General features: G+C 44.3%; 1 protein-coding gene and 1 long non-coding RNA gene across 2 annotated transcripts in view; one reads left to right on the top strand and one right to left on the bottom strand.

The window, feature by feature from the left end:
- Window positions 1-11,579: 11,579 nt before the first annotated feature.
- On the bottom strand, window positions 11,580-20,371 carry LOC143833093 (uncharacterized). Its single transcript, XR_013229523.1, has 2 exons — window positions 20,230-20,371; window positions 11,580-11,929 (listed from the first exon to the last, which is right to left on the bottom strand). It is a non-coding gene; the product is annotated as an uncharacterized LOC143833093 (long non-coding RNA).
- Window positions 20,318-20,454, top strand: part of ADCY6 (adenylate cyclase 6) — a 53,420-nt gene continuing 53,283 nt past the window's right edge. The window contains exon 1 of the mRNA XM_077328457.1: window positions 20,318-20,443. The gene's annotated coding sequence lies outside the window, so the exon portion shown is untranslated. The remainder of the gene's footprint in view (window positions 20,444-20,454) is intronic.

Below are 20,454 nucleotides of genomic sequence, written 5' to 3'. Positions count from 1 at the left end.
GTGAATGCATGCTACTAATGAAACACACCCTGTTATATGCTGTTGCCATGTTATCTGAGAATGGCATTGCGTGGATGCTGTTTTTATTCTCAGAGGCCCAGGTAGTTTCTGCAATTATCCTGAAGAAGTACCAGAAGTATTGGTAGGCCAAGGAAATTGTAGAGGATTTTATAGATAACACAAAGTGTGGCTTTAGGGCACCCTCCTCCACACAGGCAGCTCAGCTCACTTGGGGAGGCATCAGGAGAGATGTTGACCATAAACTATGCACCCTAGAAGCTACCTCGGGATCTTAGGCAACACCCATTTTCTGTTGCAGTGCTCACGAGCTCTTCAGCAGCACAATTAATGCAGTCACAGCAGCATTAATCTGTTCCAGAAAAACCAGGAAGGAGTCTCATAGTTCTATCTTAAAGATAGCTGTATTGAAGCAGAAGCTATGGAGGGCAAAAGTCCACTTCAAGAGATGTTAAATGTGGAAAGCGTTTCCTGAGGAAATGTTTGAGAATGACAGCCCTCCATGGCCACTTAGTGTTCTCTTAATGCAGCCTTTCTCATCTTTTTTACCATTGAAAAACCTCTGGAACATTCTTCAACCTTCAAGAAACCCCAGAATTGGTGTGATTGTGCAGAATATGGTTGGGAAGCATAGCTGCATACACACGAATCTGGGGGCCCACCCCTTCCCACCCCCTGTGGGCCCATCATTGGTCACATCACCTGACAAATGTTTGACAAAATTTAAAAATATATTAAAAATTAACTCCCACCCATTCAGGAAACATTCCAGAGCTGCCAAGAAGCCCCAGGGTTTCACAAAACCCTGGTTGAGAAAGCCTGTCAGAATGGTACCATGGATTGCACAGGAAGCAGCATTCCGTGTCTAGATTTCCTCTCTCTCCGAGCCCTAGGGCAGGCTTCCATAGCGCCCCCTCACTTTCTGACATACATGGATGGGAGTTAGCAGCTAGACTGCCAAATTTTAATGCAGGGCCTTTAAGTCCAGCTGTTTTCACTGGTTGCTGTCTCCCAAGCTACCTGTCAGAGTTGTGGAGAAGATAATACAGGTGTGAGGAGGAGACCCCTTGTATGCTAATCCAAGTTGCTGGAAGAAGTAACAAGCCAAGTAGATCCCCTCTCCATTCCACAGCCCACCAAAATCCCAGGTTTAAAAGTTGGTTCGAGGGCTTTCCCTTCCATTGGCTCCCTCTCTTTGGGGAAATAAATGTGTGGGGAACCTTTGCCACCCTTCAGGGTTAAATTACTTCCATCCCTTTGGTTTCTCGTGGGTTTCAGTATTTCCATATTTCCTCTACACATCCCACCCGCCTCGCCTTCTCCCTGCTCCCCACCAGGTCGCCTCCAACTCCTTGTGAAAAATTGTCTTCCCCAACAACTTTCACCCCCTCCACCGGTTGCCAGGCAACTTTGTTTACGGCGTAATTTGGATCAATGGAATCCCAGGAAGAGCAGGCGAGGGGCTGGTTGCTATGGAGCCAGAAGCCTGGTGACTATAGCCATGGTGCTATTCCACCCATCGCACTCCGCTTCCTATGACTTGCTCACAGGATCTGGAAGACTTGCTTTGGGAAGAGAAATTCTCCTGGGATGGGGGGGGGATTGATGCTGAAAATCTAGAGCACTTCTAATCCCTTGGGAAGTTCTGCTTTTTCCTCCTCTTTCCCTGGAGGGGGAAATCGAGGTGGGAATTGGGAAATGCATGTGGTCTGAATCACAGCCGACAAGATATTTTTCATTTCCTACAGGGGGCGCTGTAGTAATGATAAGGAACGGATTGGAAATGGGACCCTTAGGCCAGATCCCCTATGAGCCTGTTCTTCTTTCAAGGTTTCAAATAATTTGGGAGGGGCTTTCAGTTTGCTGTAAATCTAGATCAACAAAAGCAAATTTCCCCTTATATAATAAAATTTAATCTTGCTAACCCAGTGTATGTCTATGTGGCCTGTCAATTACATTTGTTTTTTGTTGTTAGTAATGGACTGTCTGCTGGGCATAATCTTGGTGTAGTGGTTAAGAGTGGGGGCCACTAATCTGGAACAGTGGGTTTGATTCTCCACTCCTCTACTTGCTGCCAGCTGGATGACCTTGGACTCACTACAGGCCAGTTAGAACTGTTTTCACAGTTCTGTCAGAAGCTCTCTCAGCCCACCTACCTCACGGGATGTTTGTTGTGGGAAGGTGATTATAAGCCGCTTTGAGATTCCTTCAGGTAAAAAGCGGGGTCTAAAAACCAACCCCCCTTCTTATGAAGAAGAGAGAGCGGAACTCTTGCTAATTTCATACCATAGAGGTGTCTCAAGGTCAAGTTGAGGCAGCTGAGAGCAATTAGAAAACAGAGCCAAACTATAAAAAGGGAGGCAGGGCGCTTTCTCTCTCTCAGCTAGGACCTTGCCAGCAGGACAGGGCCTTTTAAAGTGGCTAGGGGGCTGTTATTGTCGCTCTCCCTGGAATAAACTTGCATGTGTTTATGAACTTCAGATCAGCGTTTACCAGAGAGTGTGTTCCTTTTATTGATTAATTGTGGAACAATATTGTTCCTAGAAAAGTAGACATCCTATTGGTTTCATCAGGGAGAAAGGAAAGCCTTTCTCCCAGTTGACTCGGTCAGTGGCTGTGCTCCAGGGCCTTGGGGTCTGGGTGCAAGGTCAGTGATTCCCACACCCAGGTGTCAGCTGATCTGAGAAGCTAAGCAGGGCTGGCCCTGGTTAATACATGAGGGAAAGGGCACCAAGAAAATCCAGTGTTGCAAATAATTATTATTTTTATAGCTCACCCTTCCCGGTTGGCTCAGGGGGGGTAACAACAGGCATGTACATGCAATAAAGTTACATTAATAACAGTTGATAAACTTATTGGACCACCTCTGTTAGGGTCTTGTGAAAGGGAGGGGGGAAGCTTCATTTTTGCTGGAAAGTTAGTGTGAGGATGGTGTGTTTTGAGGAGGGAGTCCAGCGTTGTCTCTGGGTCAGTTTCCTTGGCTCCACCCTAGGCCTCTGTCTTGCAGGCCCTCCAGACCCTCCAGGTCCTAGGTCAGTGGTTCTCAACCTGGGGGTTGGGACCCCTTCGGGGGTCAAACAACCCTTTCACAGGGGTTGTGGCAGGGCAAGCAGCTTGGCCGGGGGGGCACCATCCACACAATAGCCTTGCGGGGTAGATTGAGATAGAGCGTTCATCCATCTGGGGCATTGGAAAAAAGCGAGATTGGCACGGTGGGACAAGAGGTAGAACTGAAATGAGACACCCCGGGGGGGGGGGAAGCAATTTATATACAATAATGAACAATGGATCTTCATGCCATTGGTCAGTTTTAGTTTAATTTCTGTGAAAGAAGACTTCCAAATTTTATGGTTGGGGGTCCCCACAACATGAGGAACTGTATTAAAGGGTCTCAGCATTAGGAAGGTTGAGAACCCCTGGCCTAGAGGATCCTGATCTCATCACGGAGAGCATTCTATCAAGTTGGGGCCAGGACTATAAGAGCTCTGGCTCTGGTTGAGGCCAGTCTTATCTCTTTTGGGCCAGGGATCATGAGCAAGTATTGCTCTTTGAGGAGTGTAGCAGAAGGGCCAGTCCTGAAGGTACAAGAGTCCCAGACCATTAAGAACTGACGGTTAGCACCAAAATCTTGAATCTGATCCAATGTTCAATAAGTCACACATTCCTATTCTACTGTTGCTTTTTGTCAACATGTATTGTAGAAAATAAATCTTGATTGCCAGAGGTGAAGATAGAATAAGTGCATTGCATTGTAGTTACAATCCATCTTTCAAACCACCTTCAGCTCTCTACAAAAACTGTCAGTCTTCTGAAGAGTGAAATAAGGTGAAATAAATAGAAGGTGAAATAAATAGAAATTACAGCTGGTTTTGACAGAGTGGGGCAGGAAGGATCAGGAGCCCTGTGACCCAGGAATTCTACAGATATAATTTGGGAGGAAAGTACTTTGAATTCTGAAATGGATTCAAACACCTTTCAGATTTCCCATCTGGGCTGTGGTTTCTCTTTGTACTCCTTGAGTCTTGGGTTATATAGACATTGAGAGTTCTGGATGGACTGCATCTCTGACTGAAACCCTTAGGAACATTGATTTGCAGAGGGAACATCTGCTCCAGCCACAATTCCTGCTTTATAAGCTTAGCAGAAAGCAAAGTGAATGGAGTTGCAAAGAAATGATTCTGCATCTCCACAGGAACCAGCCAGTGAAGTCAGAACCCCACTAAATCTAATAGTTCAAAGTGAGAGTAGGGTCAAAGCTGCATTCTGCCCCTTCTGGTCTCCCTTGGGTAAATCCATTTACTTCTCTGGAAGGGAAGGAGGATCTTGCAAATATGAAGAGAATTTATTATACAGATTTGATTAATCAAAGACTTTTGAATGATTCTAGATTGAATTCTAGGGTGTTTTTTTTGTTTATTTTTTTGTAATTTCACATGACTGTATTGCATCTTAAACAGCCCGGGCAGATAGTGACAGAGCCTTAAAAATAAAAGGATCTGTGGTAAAATTTCATTTTTAATACACCTGCATATTCTATCCAGGAAATCCAATAATTCTTCAACTTCTTAAACTCTTATTACTAACTAGAATTAAAGCCCATTGTAGCCAATACAGGCACTAGCATGGGGGAGGTAGGAAAATAGCAAAGAGAAAGAGGTGGAAAGAAAGAGACTGAGAGAGAGAGAGAGAGAGAGAGAGAGAGAGAGAGAAGGAGGAAGGAAGGAAGAGAGAGAAAAGAAAAGAAAAGAAAAGAAAAGAAAAGAAAAGAAAAGAGAGAGGGAAAAGAGAGTGACAGCAAGAAGTATAGGTAGAAGTAAAGAAAGTTAGAGAGAGAGATAGAAAGCAGAACAGAGAGACAAATGGAAAGAGAGGGGGAAAGACAGAGATATAGAAGGAGAGATGCAGAAAGAGGTAGAAAAGAAAGAGAGAGAAAAAAGATAAAGTGGGGAAGGGCTGGCGTGGCATCACCCAGGCTGGCCAGGGTTTTTTGCACCCGGTGAGCCTGGGAGAGGTGGCAGCAGACAGCCCTCCCAGGCGCACTCTCTGGTGGGCCGGGAAGCCCTTCCGCAGCCTGTGCGAAGTCATGGGAGGGCATCCTGGTCCAGGGGAAGCGCAGCTATCCCTCCCCCTCCCCACAGTCACCGGTGGGCCGCAGGAGGGCTTTCTGGCTAGCCCTCCCCCCTGCACTCACCAGCCCTCCAGCCTGCTCTCTGCGTGGTGGTCAGGAGCATAATGCCCGTGAGTTCGCCAGAGCACTCCTGGCCTGAGCTGTTGGGGGTGGGCAGTAGCTTTGCTGTGTGCTTCCTTATTGGTCCAGAGTCCAGACAGGCGCTCCACCCAGGAGGGCTCAGCGCTTTTATTTCTATAGCCAATGGTTATGATGGGCTGATGTCATCATATACTATTGTTGGCAAGTTGGCAGAGAAAAAGAATTTCCAAATATAATTATTTTCATGCCTGTAAACAATGAGATTTCTAATTTGGTTTCTTATTCCATTCATAGACCATCAAAACTGACTTCTTTATAGATTTTACAGCCTGATATCTGCCTAAATTCCTACAAAATACTATATAGTACTACTATAGATTGCTTAGGTGGTTAGACATGATCAGAATGGACACTGGCCAGAACACTGCATGGCTGAGGGAGGTGCTGCAGGACCGAGGATCATGGCAGCAGCTGTGCCTTGTAATCGCCAACAGTTGGACATGACTGAATGGCTGACAACAAGAAGGAAAAGAACATGTCATTTTCATATGAAATCAGTTTTGTATCTACCTTTGGAAATTTAATATCATTAAATGGCTAAAAATTCAAAGTTAAATAGATGTCTAAAAATTCAAAGTTAAATAGATGGCTAAAAATTCAAAGTTAAATAGAAGGGGAGACAGTGGCAACCTTGCCTCACCCTGCAATGTCATTGAAAGGTTGCCACAAATAATTAACCTTTACTCAGGGTTAAGATAGATCAGAATGTCCCATATACAAACATTTTCTTTCAAGCTGAAGTTTTCTGAATGCGCTATAAATAATTCCATTCAGTATGATCAAATGCTTTCTCTGCCTGATTATAAACCAAATTAATAAAGTTAATAAATCTCATAATATTCCAGAACACCAGCTTTCCTTTCAGGAATCCTGTCTGGTCTAGCTCAGTTCATTTTCCTTTTTATTGTCACAACAATGGTGTGAAGTAGCCTAGGCTGAGAGAAACTAATCTGCCAAAAGCTACGCAGTTGGCTTTATGGCAAAATGAGGATATGAGGATTTGTATTCAGATCTCCCAAATTCTAACCCGCCTCTCTAACACTACATTGCTGTTCTCCATCATAGCTCTCCCATGAAGTCAGCCCACTCTACCCCCATATGGTTTTACCTCAACATCTGGCTTTTACATATTGCTCCAGCTGTCCTTATTTTACTACAGCCACTTATTTTTTTCTGCCATCTATCCTAGTAAATTGCTGGGCTTTGTGGAAACTGAGTTTTTTTAGTTGTTAACATTCATGTATGCGCACTAGCTTCTTTATAGAGCCTCTTGTGGCGCAGAGTGGTAAGGCAGCCACCTGAAAGCTTTGCCCATGAGGTTGGGAGTTCAATCCCAGCAGCCGGCTCAAGGTTGACTCAGCCTTCCATCCTTCCGAGGTCGGTAAAATGAGTACCCAGCTTGCTGGGGGGTAAACGGTAATGACTGGGGAAGGCACTGGCAAACCACCCCGTATTGAGTCTGCCATGAAAACACTAGAGGGCGTCACCCCAAGGGTCAGACATGACTCGGTGCTTGCACAGGGGATACCTTTACCTTTACCTTTTACTAGCTTCTTTTCTTCTATGATTAACCATGAGAGGAGCAACTATTACACTGCAAGAATACTCCATTTGATATTTTAGAATTATTTTTTGTCAAATTGATTATTATGGTTTCTTTATTATTATCACCCTTGGTTCAGAAGCTGAAGCTGTAGAGGTTACATCATGGTAAAAAGGGACAATATTAATCCAAACAGCTTTCTACAATTTGTAATGATGTGTATAGGTGTTCAGGAACTGATCCTTGCTGCTGTGAGCATAAGGGTGTTATAAGCACCCAAGATTCCATACTTCCATCTGAGAAAAGTTGAGAAATATTAATGTAGATAGATAGCTGTCTCTGAACGTGGAGATTCCATTTGGTTATCATGATTAATAGTGAATAATAAACCTGTTCTTTCAAAAAAAGAATCTGAGCTAGTGGCTCTTGCTCATTTTATAGTACTTAATTACACACTGTATGAACACATGTAGCTGCCTGCCACTGAGTCACCACTGGACTCCCAGGGTCTGAATCGTCTGCTCTCACAGGTAACAGGTCTCCAGGTCTTCTACTTTATTTCCTGTTTGGCTTGATCCCGTTAACTGTAGATGCCAGGGATGAACATTGGAACTTTTTGAATGCAAAGAAAACGCTGCCAACTAATTTTATCAGATATCCCCAAAATCTAATATTAAAAATTCTTACCTTCAACATTAGTAATTTTAGGAATCTCTGCAATGGCTGTCCTCAGTGACTTTTTCCCTAAAGTCCAAAGTTTCCTAAACCCTTGAGCATTTTGGCTGGCTTTTTCTGTATTCTTCCAAGCTCTCTGATATCTTTTGTGAGATTAGGTGATTTTTATTCATATAACAATGGTATGAAGTTATGGAATTTATCGGAAAATCTTTAGTTTTGGAAGCTCTTATTTGAAATATAAGAGTTTAATATCTGTACCACAGCGTGCTTTTGTGTCCTTATTGTTTGTTTCAACATTTGAAGAAATAAGAGTTGCTTAGATTATATCTTATTTTGGACTGGTAAATTCTTTGTATATGCCATAATCCAATATACTGACACATGACAGTTCTCATTTCTATAACATAAGAATGGCCAACATCTGCATTCTATTAGAGATCTTTTGCACCCAAACAACAGTTCTCAAATTTTCCTGGGGAAAGTGAATAAATTTTAAACCAGCTTATATATCTGGTAGAGATATTTTAACTGTTTGAGCACTCCAGTGTTCCATTATTCCTTTATTTTGTAGCTCTGCAGCACTATGTAAAAATGGTGGCATTGAAAATTTCAACAGACACACCATTGATCTATGTTCTATACATGATTATACATTTCCAGGCCCTGGAGGTAAAGATTTCTATCTCTGGAACACAAGCAAGCAATTCAGAACTGCAGTTATATCATATGCTACAATGCCCTATAGAGCTATTATGTTCTGTGGGGTAAAAGGTACAATCCCTTAAAAAGATGGTACTATTGACCATTCCTTCGGTTCCTGTCTTGCCTGACGAATCACACTGTGACCTTGGAGAGGTCTCCGACTCTGTTTTCCCAGCCTGGATATCCCTCACTTAACACAATAGGATTGTTTCAGTCTACCTCAAAGGAAAAGGTGGCATTCAGTTAATAAATGTTAAGTCCTCTGAGATGTGTCGGCAGGTTCCTTATCGCTGCTTTGGAATCTCCCAGCAAAAAATACAATTGTAATAATTAACCCCACAGAGCTCTACAAACTGAACTAACAGGCTGTATGTAGTAGAGATTTCCCTGCTCAGCAAGGAGCTGTAGGCTGCAGTCACTGCAAGCCACTATAGAATGGTTTGGGAGGCGAAGTAAAGAAATGATCCAGTATAGCATATGCGTCAGATAGGATACTTCCAAAGAGACAGGATCCCTTAGTTACTGGATCTTGATCACCCGCCTTCAAGAAACTAGAACTGCTAAGACGTACATTTCTATACTTATATATTCAGTGGGAAGTTTAATTAGAGCAAGGATCGACTTCTGAACAGGCTTAATCCTGCAAGTGTGCAAAGTAATAATACAGAGGAGTGTGTCTCTGAGCATATGCAGTCATTTCAATGCAGTAATGTACAACCATAACGTGTCCTTAACTATACAGCGCAGACAGAAGCAGGACTGGATTAAGACATGCACAGGATCGAAATTATGCCAACTTTAAAAGATCCAACAGCACTATTAAAAATGGTGATTTAGTGAATGTTTTTAAAATTTAGAGGCCACTTTATATTCTATGGCCTTGGACTATAACTTACTTATATTTTGTATAAATTCAGTTCTGCATAGAGTGGCATTGAGATCAGGAGACATTTATTCTATGGAGAATGGAGTTCCATTACCTCTCCCCCCAGCAGAAATTCCCCACTGACTCAGCATCAGCAAACACAAACAGCCCCTCTTGCTCACTCATAAGAAACTGAGCCAAATGTTCTGTTCTTACTTCTGTTCTTACTTTCTAGGATTTTGGCTGCCAATCCATTTCTCTGCCTTGCTAGAGTCTGTGGCAGGAAACGGAATAGTTAAAGAACAGTATCACGCCAGGTGCCCCTATGCTGACATGGTTATGAGCACCACATGGACTTCCAGCACAGCAAACATGGTTTGCGATAACAATCCCATTGCTTAGTGGTGGTGCATCAGTGCCCAGCCAATGCGTAACTGACTCATGGTAGACTGTACAGATTGCGTGGGCTGGCCGCACAGTAGTGACACAGCCAGATGTAAAGCTGACATTTAGGTTTGCGTAGTTGCGCACCCAAGGGCCTTGCTCTTTAAAAAAGGCCCCCATCCTATCCCTGTAGCAGGGGAAAGGCTTTTTAAAGTGTTTGTGAAACAAATGCAGCTACTCAGTGTTGGGCTTTCAATCCAGTCACAGAAGGCTGAGTGGTAGAACCAGATGAAGATATGCTGAGACTCAAGATATGTTAACTTTAAGAATCTCCATGGGTGGGTGTGTGCGTGTCCAGTGGTGACCTAATGAATTAATGACCTCCCAAATGCCCTGAGCTGGATCACCGAATCCAGCCTGATCTCAGATCATGGAAGCTAAGCAAGGTCAGCCCTGGTTAGTGTTTAAAATGGAGATCACCAATGAAGTCAGGGTCACAACAGAGAGGCAGGCAATGGCAAACCACCTCTGTTCACCTCTTACCTTGAAAACTCTACGAGGTCACCATGAGTCAGCTGCGACTGGATGGCACTTTCCACCCCCACCAAAACAGCCAGCGTGATGTAGTGGTTTAAGAGCAGTGGCTTTTAAGCCGGGTTTGATTCCCTGCCCCTCCACCTTCAACCAGCTGGGCGACCTTGGGCTCACATCATTGTCCTGATAGTGCTGATTTCTTCTCAATTTTCCCTAATGTTATTGTGTCTTTTCCAGTGAGTCTTGTCTTCTCAAAAGGTGACCAAAGCTTCAATTTGATCATTTTAACTTCTAGGGAGCGTTCAGGCTTGACTTGATTTAGAGCCTACTTATTTGTCTTTTGGCAGTTGGTGGTAGTTGAAAAATTCTCCTCCAGAACCACATTTCAAATGTATCAACTTTTTTTTTGATCTGTTTTCTTCATTTTTCAACTTTCACACCATACATCACCCTTCCTCAGCCTTTTTTCCATTGAGAAACCTCTGAAACATTCTTCAGGCTTTGAGAGACCCCGGAAGTGATGTCAGCAGGCTCTACCTTCCAGCTACACCACAGGAAATTGCATGTGGCATCACCCAGACACTCCCATCAGATGTGACATCACAGGCCATTCCCACAGCACAAAAAGTGACAGCACAGAAATATGATGTGGTGAACAGGACACTCTGGTCTGACTACCAGTTGGCTCTTCTTCACCAAAGGGAGCCTGCAGAAACAGGGCTGGGGCAGGCCTATGTTGCTCCATCACCCCCTCCCCCACCCAAATGCCAGAAACAGGGCCAGGCTTATGCCACCATTGCCTTCACTGCCCCTACACCAGAGACAGGTCTAGAGCACACCTATGCTGCTCCATCACCTCCACCCCACGCAATGCTAGAGACAGGACCAGCAAAAATGAAATAGGAAGGGTGAAAGACCAAACAATGAACATGCAATAAGGCATTGGGACTCCAATGTAATAAACAGACTTCCAGGTAGTCTTCTGTCTTCAGTTAATTCTTTAATAAGTAGAATTCTTAATCCCAGTGCATTTCACTGCGTAGCTTTATCAAGGGACATCGAATTTCAAATTGTTTTCAACTGGAAACTTCAATTTAGAAGAACAATCTCTTAACAGTGAATCTGGTATATATGGTTTTTAACCCGAATACCATTACAGCCAGCCAAAGACTTTTACAAAAAATTCTACAGTTACTTCTAGTTTCAGGTGTTCTAGTAACAGAACCAGAGCAGGTCTATGCACTCCAATACCCCCTCCCTCTCATTAAGTTAAAATGAGAGTACTTACCCATCTGGACTCCAGTTGCTACCACACGTGATGAGCCTTGGCAAGGATTTGTATGACCGAGGCCCCTCCCCTTACCACCCCCCTCCAGGCCTATCATTGGCCATTTTGGGAGGGGGTGGGTAGGCTGACATAGCTATATATGGTCATATCACCTGATATTTTTAAATTTAAAAAATTAACTTCCACCCAATGAGCAACAGGAAAAGAGGAAAACCCACCATGAGATGGATTGACTCAATCAAGGAAGCTACAACCCCTCAGTTCACAAAAGCTGAGCAAGGCTGTTAAGGACAGGATGTTTGTGTGATTAATCAATTTTTATTTTAGCATAGCTTACAAAAACAAAAAGTAGAAAAAACCTACACAATAAACAGGCATCTTACATCACTTACATTGTATTCTTTTCACTATTGTTATTGTTAATTTTATTTCTCTTTAGCTTCTCCATCCCACCACAGTGTAAATCATAGACATTCCATTCTCATTGACCATATACTTCATCATATTCAAGTTATGGTTAAGTCATGACATCACTTCCAGGGTTGTGGCATGAAGGCATAACCAGCTGACATCACTTCTAAAGCAGCTCAAAGTGTGAAAAATTATATCAGGGGTTCCTCCATGTTCAAAATGTTGAAAAAGGCAGATCTAAACAAAGGAAAACTTTGTATAAAATGATGTTTAGATAGAATGTTTTAATACCTTTCTTCCACATTTCCCATTACTCCGTTTAAATATTACAACCAATTTTTTCTCCATTTTATCACACAAACTTTTACCTGTTCATCTTCCATCGATAAGAGCTTATAGATTTTAGTAATAGCGTTTCTTATTTTTATACCATTCCATGTCAAAAGGCACTTATAAGATTTTCAAACCCATAGCTTTTTTATCAGTTTTAAACCTTTCAAACAGATGTACATAAGAAAACCATTTACAATCAAAAACCTTTTATTAAATCTTCCCTTGATTTCATTTAGACCTCCTCTTGGGATAAATCCAAAATATCCTGGTAAGAACCATTTAGCCTTCATTTCCACTTCCTGAACAACAGAATTTAGAAAAAAAAGAGTTGGTTTTTATACCCTACTTTTCACTGTTCGGAGGAGTCTCAAAGCCCTTCCTCTCCCCATAACAGGCCTTCCTGTGAGGTAGGTGAGGCTGAGAGAGCTCTTACACTATCTGGGCCTTTTCTTTCCTCCATTTGTTTTCTGCAAGCAAACCTGCAGGGGGGAAATTGGCAAAACCCTTCCAGGGCCATTGCAAAAGCCTGCCATACAAAGCACTGGGGAATACCAGCAACATATCCTTCCACTTAAGGACTAGTCCCCTTGGAGAAAATGGCTGCTTTAAACAGGGAACACTATGGCATTATGTTGGAAAAGGCAATGCTAGGTGTACAAAGAAAAAGAGAAGAAGACCCTGAAGGAGTCAGAATGAAGATAATTAGATAGGATAGTGAAGTCAGCACATTCTCTCCTGTTAAGTATCATTCCTGGTCTATCTCCAGATAGCTACTCTTATGGCAATTTCCTCCTTCTCCAAAGTGCCATACTCAGTCTTACCCTCTCTCTCTCTCAGAGATAAAGTTAGGAACCTATCTTTGTCTCTTCTCTTTCCTTTCAGGTATATTAATTCCTAAATAAATTTTTATCTACTCTTTAACCAGAATGTGCACTGTTGTTGTGTTAATTACTTTATCAACCTAGGTTATGGTAGCCCAAATCAAGGACATATCTGATTAAAGGTAGAAAAGATTGCCAGAGGCTCTTGGTAAGAACAAGCAAGAACAAAGGAGACGACCTCCTGTAATACACAGCATAGTTACTGGATAGGTAGGCTCATGGAGATTGCCAAATTTAGAGAGAATGAATGGTCACCTTCTTGAAAAAGGATTATGGGATGTTATCCAGAACCTCTGACCAGTTGATGGTAACCTGGTAAAGCAGAGAACCTGGGACTCCAACAATAAAAAGGTAAGAGGGCCCATAATCAAGGGTTTAACTGACCAAAATGTGTTGAGTAATACCGATGCCAAGAGCCAAAGCTGTATGGCATGAGCTGGAAAGGCTGTGTGCAAATTGCTCATTAAAGTGCCAGTTCTATCCAGAAAAGCTTTTTAGTACTAAGAAGAAAGAGGGGGATCATTTGCATCATCATCTGGAAAAGATGCTTGGATTGGCTGAGCAACTGAGGAGTTCAGGAAAGGAAATTGTTGATCAAGATCTGATTGTGTTACCGTTAATAAGACTGACAGTCATAAAAATAGTCTCAGATTGAATCTAAGAGTAAGCTGTCCCTCACAGAAGTTATAAATCAGCTTGGGGAAACATACAAACACAATTTGAAAAGTCTAACAAAAAATTCAAACTGAAGGCTAATGAGATGGCTTTGAAGGTAAATAAGAAAAGTGGGATCATTAGTCACCTCTGTGGGAAGCCCGGCCACATAAAGAAGAATTTCATTGCCTTTAAATATAGAGATGCCTTCTTCAGAGAAAGAAGAGGGGGAAATTCCAAACAGCCACCATTAAATAAATTCTTTATATTAACCCAAGAAATCACAACAAGTCATATTTGGTATCTGGAAAGTGCCTGCACAATCTTTATAAGCCATATGTGTGCGTATAAAGATTTCTTTGAAATGTTAGATAAAGAAAAGAAAGAGAAATTAAGTGTTGTAGATGGACTTCAGGAAAGAGGGCAGTAGGATACTACTAAACATGATGCAGAAAAGCAAGTACAAGGATACAAAGCAAGATTGGTTGCTGAAGGATACTCTCAAGAGTATGGAGAACACTTCTATGAAATCTTCACACCAATGTTGAGAGATACTTCAATGAGCATCTAGACATAAAGACTGCTTTTGTACATGGAGAAATGAAAGAAGATATTTGCATGGATCAGCCACTGTGATTTGAGCAATCCATAGGCAAGTCACATATGTGTAAACTGGAAAAGAATATATATGGACACAAACAGGCTGCAAGAGGTTGAAACAAGAAACTTCATCAAATGCTAACCAAGGAAGGATTTGAGCAGGGCAAGGCGTTCTGCCTCATTCTGATGTCTATACTCAAGATATAGAGACAAGAAATGGCCTGACATTCTTACTTATGTGGATGACCTGATTTTATGCTATGAAAAAAGAGAAACTGTGATGTAATAGTTCAAGAATCAGTAAACATCAACTACTATCTTGGAATACAACTAGAATGAGAGGAAGATGGAAGCTATCTTCTCTATCAGAAGCAGAAATTCCTAGAATTGCTGGACTAAACGATTATGAAAGGAGCTAAGCCTGCAAGCGCTCCTATGGAAACAAACTACTTGAACCAGAAAGGAAGTAATGAACTTCTGCCTAGCAACTAGCAATACAGAGAAGTAATTGAAAGACTGTTGTACATAAAAACATTGACCTGTCCAGATACCACATTAACTGTGGGCATGTTTGCAGAAAGATGGAATTGCCAATCAAAAGGGACTGGAATGCAAAGTACTTGCATGGCATTGCCCATCTGAAACTAAAGTTACCAACAAGTGACAATCCCAGATTAGCGAGATACAGGGTATACAGACTGGGCAGGAAATGCAACAAACAGAAAGTCACCCAGAGGACATGTTCTTCTGTAGTAGCAGAGCAGTCATCTGGAACAACAGGAAGCAAGATACAGTAGCCATGTCCTCAACTGAAGTGGAATACGTATCCACAGCAGAAGCACGCAGACAACTAAAATGACTACAACTAATGCAAGACTTTGGGATAGAGGAACCCAAACCAGTACAACTTTTTGAAGACAACCAAGGGAGCATAAAACTTGCAGAGCCAGAGAAGATCAACTTAAGAACTAAACACATCGATGTGAAGCATCACCTAGTAAGAAATATACAAGAAGAAGGGCTTGCTGAATTGGAATACTGTGCTACTGATGAAATGACTGCAGATGTACTCACCAAGCCACTTCTTCAAGAAAAGTTTGAAAGTCTATGTAAGAAGATAAATCTTGTGGACTTTGTACATTAGACCTTGCAAGAGGCTGTTGGAAAAGGCAACATCTGGTATACAAAAAAGAAGACCCTGCAGGGGGCAGAAAAAAGATTAGATGGGAAAGTGAGGTCAGCACCTTCTCTCCTATTAACTGTCATTCCTTGTCTGTATCCAGATTGAATGAGAAAATTGCCCTCAGAGTAGAGAAGTGCCAAACTCCATCTTACCTTCTCTCTCGGCTAGAGATGTAGTTAGGAACCTATATTTGTCTCTCTTCTTTCCTATCAAGTATATTAATTCCTAAAGAAACCTTTATCTATTCTTTAATCAGGTTGGGCACCATTGCCAACACGATATATGCCACTGAGTTCCCTCCCAAAACCCTCCCCTCCCCAAGCTTCACCCCCACATCACCAGGTATTTCTTAACCCAGAGCTAGCAGCCCATATCCTAACCTGACACTCAAACACCACTAATGTAGCCAGAATCATGAGATAGTAACAGTGTGACTTGGGAGGAGAACTGCTGCTCTGCAAGAAATACATTAAATTAAAAAGTAACAGTTCCTGTGGTATTACTTCTTGAATTACCTTCTTAAATTCTATGTATGTAAGGATGTTGTATGTGTAACAGTAGCATACTTCCGATTTTAATTCAGAAAACTAATCAGAATTTGGGAAACAATGCCCTAAAACAATCTCTACCCATGTTAGGGCTGTCTGAAGAATATATGTCCTAGGCAGCCTTCCATCCCATCCCCTTAAAGATAGAATCATAGAGTTGTAAGGGTTCCTACAGGCCATCTAGTCCAACCTCCGGCTCAATGCAGGATCAGCCTAAAGAATCCAGGATATCTGTCCAGCCGCTGCCTAAAGAGCTCCCCCTAAACTCATACACCTTAGGAAGGGCAGTCAATACTGGCAGCAACAGGAGTGTCATTTTATGCTTTTGCCCTGCTTTGCAACAAGGTATCTGTACTGACCACAAACACACTTACTACAAAAAAAAAAACCCAAAACAAAATTAAAAAACCCTTCTATGATGTTAAATAGGAAAATTCCTGGGACGTATGTCCTGGAGTAAGTCCCACTGAATCAATGGCATTTATTCTTTGAGCAGCAGTTTTAGTGTCATTCCAATGCCAGCCATACTGCAATCAGCATTAACTGTAATGGTAGACTCACACAGCATGGCCATGTGCAATCCCCTGCATGTCATGCTTCCTATAACAGAATACATAGCTTTGCAACTGAAACAAAAACTGTTGAGACCAGATTACATATTTGGCTTGGCTAAAAATCTAAAAGACAATTTACATTTGGACTTAGGTCCCCATCATCCTTACTTATATGGTGGGGACTGGTGATAACACCTTGAATACAGTATTACTGGTATTACATACACTTCTTAAACTCCCACATGCCCTTGGGAACTGCTGAATCTGTGGGTGGGTATATTGAATTGTAATCATGTAGCTTTGAAGAAATGGACATGTCACCAGCCACCAAGTTTAAAAAGACACAGAAATTATGTACTGCATGTTAATTTTATTTATCTTCTGTTATTTTCTCAATTTACAGTCTGCCTTTCTCACCGAGACTCATGGCAGATTATAGTTAAAAACCATGTGATACGAATGAGATATTTATTTATTACATTTATATACCACCTTCCCTTGCAGGTCAGGGCAGTTGACAATAAAAATTCATGGTAAAATACAATAAACATTTCTGTCTTTTATTCTTCCCTACCTTTGAGATGTGCAGGGTGGCATTATTTATTTATTGTATTTACTAGGAATTAAGCCCGCTGTCGTGTAAATACAGCGGGCGCTAGCTGGGGGAGAACATGGTCACGCCGGCTGGTCAACCGTGCCTGGCTTGGGGGGTGGTGGCTGTTGCTGCGCGGCCCCCCTTCCCGTCGTGCAGACTCACCGGGGCCCGGGCGGGTGGCAGGGCAACGGCAGCGTCCAGGAGGCAAGGTGGGCAGCGAGAGGGTACGCGGCTCTGCGCGGCGTGGCGCTTCCGTGGGAGCGGCTCTGTGGCAGTCCCCTGTGCAGCGTGGCCATTTTGGGGTGGGCGTGGGAGGCATCGGCGGACCGCTGGCTGCAGAGCGGTTCGCCGGTGGTCTCATCATCAGCGGCACCATCTTGGATTCGTGGGGTTGGCCACGGCGGCAGCGGTGAAGTCCAGGGGAAGTGCTGAAGCGGGGAGGCGTCGTGAGAAGGTGTGGCGTGGGCACGGCAGTGGTGAAGTCTGGGGACAGGCGGCCAAGCGGCTACCTGTAAGTGGAGGGGTGGAGGTGGGAAGGGCGCGGGCGTCGGCGGCCCGGGGATGGATGTTGTGGATCGGGGTGGAAAGGGCGCTCAGGTGGGGGTGGAAAGGGCTCGGGTAGTGGCTGGCGGGGTAGGACAACGTGGAGCTCCACTGGCGGGGAAGGGCAGTCGCTGGGCGGAGGGGGAAAGTAGTTTCCCCGGAGTCCAGCAGCGTGGGGCAAGGCTCCTGCCCGGCGGCCATCCGGCAAGGATCCAGCAAGCTTCCTGGCTCCTGATTTGCTCCTCAGAGTTTTTATCCCGGACAGGGCCCATCCTAACTCCTCCCCAACAGCCCTTAGCCTTTTATACCGGCCTCTCCTGAGGCTCAGGGCAGTTTACATTAGTCTGCTCGCCTCCCCTGTCTCAGTTAACCTTATTTGGTCCCCAACCTGTAGTAATGATGGCATTTCAACTTCAAGGACTTATTCAGTCTAAAGCAAGAGAGTTTTCAAGATTCTAAAGACTTCCTGCACCATGAAACACAGTTTAAAAAAAAAAGACTCACTATAGATCCTACTAGGGCAACATGACTGACCCTTTATAAATGTAAATTGGTTTTGCTTACACCATCTCATCCTGTACCTTCCTTGATCAGTCCTGATTTTATGTTTAGCCTGTTTGACCCATCTATCCACAGCACATCCTCATTGATTGGTTATTGCTTTCTAACTGGGCTCTATTTTGTATTGTATCTCTGCTTCTGTCTTCAAGTATAAACAAACCTCCTGTGGATGGATGCTCCTATGCTTCTGATGAACTGAGCTCTGACTCACCAAAGCCTATGCGGAGTTGAATACGGTTAATCTTTAAGGTGCCATTGCAACAGACGAACACAGCTACCTCTCTGCAGCTACTCTATTTGTAACTCAGGGCATTTCTGCTGCTGATGCTGAAAAGCTTTTCAAAACAAATGATGTACCATTGTCCTTATTTTTCTCTGAAGCTCAAGGTGATCTTCCCAAGGACTGATCTTTTCATTGAGGAACCCATAATATCCCTCCAGGAACTTGCCTAGAATAATATAAAGATTCTAATCTCCTGTTACGCTCACTTCTGTCTTTTCACTTCCCTTTGTTGTCCTATGCTGTGTCAAAACTTAGAATGTAAGCTCTTTGGGTCATAGTGCTGCTTGTAAAGTGTCATGTACATTGGCAGTGCTGTCTCGATTCCTTAACATCACTATTGTCATCTATGCTAATTGAGACAGGGAGCATTAGAAAGTTGGCTATGAAGTGGCCCCAAACAGTTTAAAAAAAAAAGAAGAGAAAGGAGGAGAAACCGTGTCTGCAAGGAAAATACCTTGATACCCCCCTTGGGGTATTTCCTTCTAGATTTAAATACTGCTGAAGAAGGAGTTAAAATTTATCCATACGTTTTGCAGAGAAGTTGCCATGGGAGCAGGGAGCATGTGAAGAAAGGGAAAATGTTGTGGTACCCACATGATGTAACTTCTGATACATTTGCAAGCTTCTTTTGTTTCTCTCCCGGAAAGGCGCCTGCCCCTCGGCCCTAATTCCCACAGCCACTAAATATGGTGCAAGGGAACCTTCAGCAGCAAAAGGCAGCCACATTGAATAATTAATTCATTAACAACCCCTTCCCCAGCTCTCCTGCCTAGGGAAAATCAATTCAGGAGAGCTCAGGGGAAGCCGAGACCTCTTGCCCCTGGGAGAATCTCTCTCTGAACAGCACTTTAATAAGTCACTCTGTTAAGGCAACGTGACAGCTTTAACCCACAGCCAAGCCAACTGGTATGGCAGGGGGTTCTGGGCACTTCCAGCAGCAGGACCGGGATGCAATAGTTGTGGAGGAGCCAGTGAGACAGGCCCTTAAACTATATAGGCCACCCCTCTGAGGACAGGAACTTCCTGGGCCCCAGTGGGGCTCCCTTCTAATTAATCATTAAGCCTGTCCCTTTGGAGGGTTCTGCCAAGTTACAGGCCTGCCGTTCCTTTCTCCAGCACTGTCAAACGGAGGGAGTGGCCACAACAGCGAGATTCAGCGCTGCTCTGCCTCTTGCTCCTGGCCAGCCAAAGGCAACTTGTGGACAAACCATTCTCTTGCCTCCATTTGTTGGCTGCCAGCAAACCTGCAGGGGGAAAAATGGCCCAGGATCTGCAGCCAGATCGGGTTTCTCCTCATTGTAGCCAGCAGGCTGGCAAGCTGCTAACTGGCCTGGGAACAAAGGCAGTTGGCTGCCGAGCGGCTCAATGTCACCCCCGAGGGCGGCAAGGGACTCGAGTCTGATCGGCAGCCAGCTGTCCCTTGGGAGGAGAGGCCCGGCCTAGGAGAGGGGAGCGACAGGCGGCCGCTGCAGGCATAGAGCCCCCTCTCCCGCTCCCCAGCCCGAATCCGTCGGTGCAAAAGCCTGAGGAGGGAGACTTCCCTGGAGGGGGCGGAATGAGCGGGAGTTCAGCCTTGGGAGGAGGCCGGCGCAGATGACATGAGGGCGGGCAAGGGGTCCCTCGGGTCTCGCAAGAAGCCACGGCCAGGAGTAAGGCAGGCGACGGGGCTCGGGTGCAAGCCCAAGGAACCCGTGTCTCTGCCCCCCATCCCCATCCCGGGAGTGGGCCGCACAAACGGGCCAAGTCCTTCTTCACCCACCCACCCACCCACCCTCGCCTCGCCTCACCTCGCCTCACCTCACCTCGAGGCAGCCCGCGTGCGGCAGGTGCCCTTGCCCTGGCGAGGCTCCTCCGTCTCGGTTGCCAGGCGCCTCGGCTGCCCGGACCCGCCGCAGCTCGGTCTCCCCTCGTCCGCCGCGAGAGCCCCGCGACGCCGCGCAACAGGCTGGGGAAGCACACAAAAGGGACCTTGTGCCTTTAAGGCCTCCTGCCTGGCGATCCCCGGCTCGGAGCGCGGTGAGCCTTGT

Source organism: Paroedura picta, chromosome 3 (genome assembly GCF_049243985.1).
Source record: "Paroedura picta isolate Pp20150507F chromosome 3, Ppicta_v3.0, whole genome shotgun sequence".
Lineage (NCBI taxonomy): Eukaryota > Metazoa > Chordata > Lepidosauria > Squamata > Gekkonidae > Paroedura > Paroedura picta.
The sequence above is the reverse complement of the archived record's forward strand: the minus strand, read 5'-3'. Positions and strand labels throughout refer to the sequence as shown.